Genomic DNA, 3,281 nt, shown 5'->3' with positions numbered 1-3,281 from the left:
AACGTCATGGTAGACACCGAGGGACTCCACAGATGTGACCTAATAGGAGATGGAGGTGAGATGCCCCTCTGCGACGCCTGCCTCAAGGCCACCCACATATAGGGAAGCTGTTGTGGCAGCTACCAGCTCTACTACAAGTCCATGAGTGCATCACCTTCACGATAAGCCACTACATTCCCATCCAAGTTATGTAATAGATATTGTTTTGAGAAAAAAATTACTAGATCTCTTGCTGAATTCGTCTGTTATGCATGCATGTTTATGCTTTATTGGGCAAATCTACAAAATAATGAAGAGTGTGCGATTCTGGAACAAGGTGTTGTTGCTTTGAAGCGAGAAGCATTGGCACATCATGTTGGTGGGCGCACGGAGCCAAGAAATCTTGTGTTGAGGATCGAGGCGAGTAATGCTGGAGAAAATGAGGAGCAAGAAGTGGGTGAAGGTGAACTAATGGAGAAAGACTGGACGAGGAACGATGCAATGGAATTTTCTGAATGATGATGCTAGTGATCGAAAACATTTTGCTTGGGATGATTGTGAACCCCAAGTCAACTTGCAGTAGATTTGGATCCATTAGCTTTTGTTGTTAGCAGTTGAAACCAGTTTTAGGCTATGTTCTTGCACTGGGATGTTTTTTGTGCATTTGTTGTTTCGTTATCCCTTGATAGTGGAACCCGATCCATTTTCTAGGATCATATGGGAAAAAAGGTCATCGCCACAACCAGAAATGTTTTGATATGCTGGGATGGCCGCATTGCAATTTCTACCTTTTTGTGAGTGAAAGAGATTTATTGCTTACCTAATCAAGCATACAATCACAATGCAATGTGTTCATTAGGAGTAGAGGGGTAAAATTAAGCCATAAACATCTATTCCTAAACTTGGTCACCAGTTTAGCACATAGATGAGCTGCCATACTAGCATCTTGTCCAACAAAGCTCAGCACATAACTCTCAAAATGCACATTTAGTTCTTCAATCCGCAAGGCTCCAGCAATCTCTCCATGATCAAAGACACATGACTCCAATAGCTTGATGACAGCTTGTGCATCACTCTAAATCATTACTCTACATAACCCCCGCTCAAGAGGCATGTGCACTCCATTGCAAATCACTACAGCTTCCGTCGCCATTGGACTAGCAGCAAAATCATACCAGACGGCCTGTGTATGAATAAGAGTACATCGGCTATCACGGATCACCACACCTGTGGTTCCATGGTTGGAATTATCATCATATGAGGCATCCAGACTAATGCATGAAGTCTTGGTCATCAATCTATGTGGTCGATTTTGATCCTTGATATGTCATCTTTTGAAAGGTTCTGAAAGAGTTAATTTCCTTCTGAAAGATGTTCGGTGCTTCGTTTAGATTTGGGAGGTTCTGCTCATATTTCCTTGAATTTGATACCAATGCATGATGGATTCATTTGAGTTGCCTAACTGATTTCCTTTTAAAGAATTCCTTTCAAATTTGAGTTGTTGAATCAGTTGTACATGTAGAACTAACTAAAATGGTAGGTAAATGGTGACCAAAGACCTTACCTTACTTTACTCCTGAAAGAACTCATGAAAAACTGATGTCCATTTTGAAGTTTTTTTTGGAAAGGAACACGCCTGCTTCTCTTATGTGGGGTCATCAATTGGTTAATGATGAAGTTCTCATGGATTTTACCAAACAAATTTCATGTTGACAAAAATGTATTGCTTCTTCTGTCAGAACTACTACAGATGCATGTAGTCGCTGCAAGATGGCATGACAACAGATGAGCAGCTATTGGTGCTACAGATGCACACGTGTTGGGGCAACCGCTGGTACTAGCTTGTTGAATATATATACTTTCTTTCCAAGAACAATATATCTATGTTCAATAAGAACTTCTATTTCATCTGCCAAATCTTCCGGTTCAGACTATGCTCCTAGACAACAGGCTATAGCGGGGATAGCTCAGTTGGGAGAGCGTCAGACTGAAGATCTGAAGGTCACGTGTTCGATCCATGCTCACCGCAATCTATTTTTCTGCATGCCTAATTTGGAGCTTTGTTATGAGCAGCAATTTCATTTTCAAAAGTATTTTGGAGCACCATTTTTTACACAAATTTCAAGAATGTCATTTCATGATAAAGTTTTGCAAGCAATGAAAACATTTGGCAATCTTCAAACACAAAAATCAGAATTTTCCATTCACTGTTCACCCGGGTTCACATGAAGCTCGGTATCAGAAGAGCACTTTCGCGAATCCACTCCCTTTAACCACCCTCTACATCATCACACAGTATGCCCAAACAATACCATGCATGATCAGCAAAACCTGCTGAGAAACCAAGATCAGTGGAGATAAGCACCCGATTCAATTAGGTCGTTGTTGCATTTTGTCTATCGTTGTTTCGATGGCTTCGGGTTTTTTTCATGTGGGCAAGCTCGGTCTTGTATGACTTTACTTTCTATCGACGTGATTACTTCCGTACGAGTGTTGATGTTGGTTATGTGGGATGTTGTCGCACTTGACATCCCAGTAGAGTATCAGTGCTGCCCCGACCACGATCTTGTACCATGTATCCCAATCCAGGCTCCTGTTCTCCCCGAGGAGCTCCTGAAGATTACCATCAGGGACATAGTTGTAGAGCAAGAGCTTGACTGACTTGTCTGAGCAGTAACCAAACAGCTTGATTTGCATGTGTGAAGTGTGGCTATATGTACATAATGATATGGTTCCAGCTGTTGAAGTATATTGTCTAGAACTTAGAATCAGGATAACAATAGTATATGGATAATTTGCTGAGGTGGCCAAAGGCCCCACCGGTCGGCCTCCCACACGTCAACCTGACTGCTGGGCCCGACCTGTCGGTTTTGCTGTTTTCGTAAGTAAATGAGACAATCAGTGCTCCGCGTTAGTCGCTAGGCACAAATTTGGTGGTTCTTTGTGCCCTGCCTCATATGTGGTATCAAGTTGTTACCCTAACCCCAAGTGTGGTGGTTTTGGGTAAATAACTCCCCACATGTTGTTTTTGCCATTGTTAACAATGATTTCTTCAATTTAATCTCCTATTCTCAATATCATGTTTCACTACTAGGGAAAAGGCTAGCAGCAGCGCGGGTTTTAGGTGTATCAGTAGCGCGGGGAGAGACGCTACTAATAAGGTGCTACAGCTAACACATAGCAGTAGCGCGTGCTCACCGGTGCTACTGCTACACAAGTGTAGCAGCAGCGCGGTTTGTGGGAGCTCGCTACTGCTAGTAGATCTAGCGCGCTTTGTCTGAACGCGCTACTGCTATCGCGGC

The 3,281-nt window shown here is 42.7% G+C and overlaps 1 non-coding gene across 1 annotated transcript; it reads left to right on the top strand.

Moving 5' to 3' along the window:
* The first annotated feature begins 1,935 nt into the window (after positions 1-1,935).
* Positions 1,936-2,008, top strand: TRNAF-GAA. The gene has a single exon. It is a non-coding gene; the product is annotated as a tRNA-Phe (tRNA).
* Positions 2,009-3,281: the final 1,273 nt, after the last annotated feature.

The sequence above is a fragment of the Triticum dicoccoides genome, chromosome 7B, assembly GCF_002162155.2.
Source record: "Triticum dicoccoides isolate Atlit2015 ecotype Zavitan chromosome 7B, WEW_v2.0, whole genome shotgun sequence".
Lineage (NCBI taxonomy): Eukaryota > Viridiplantae > Streptophyta > Magnoliopsida > Poales > Poaceae > Triticum > Triticum dicoccoides.
This window is presented reverse-complemented; position numbering and strand designations above follow the sequence as displayed.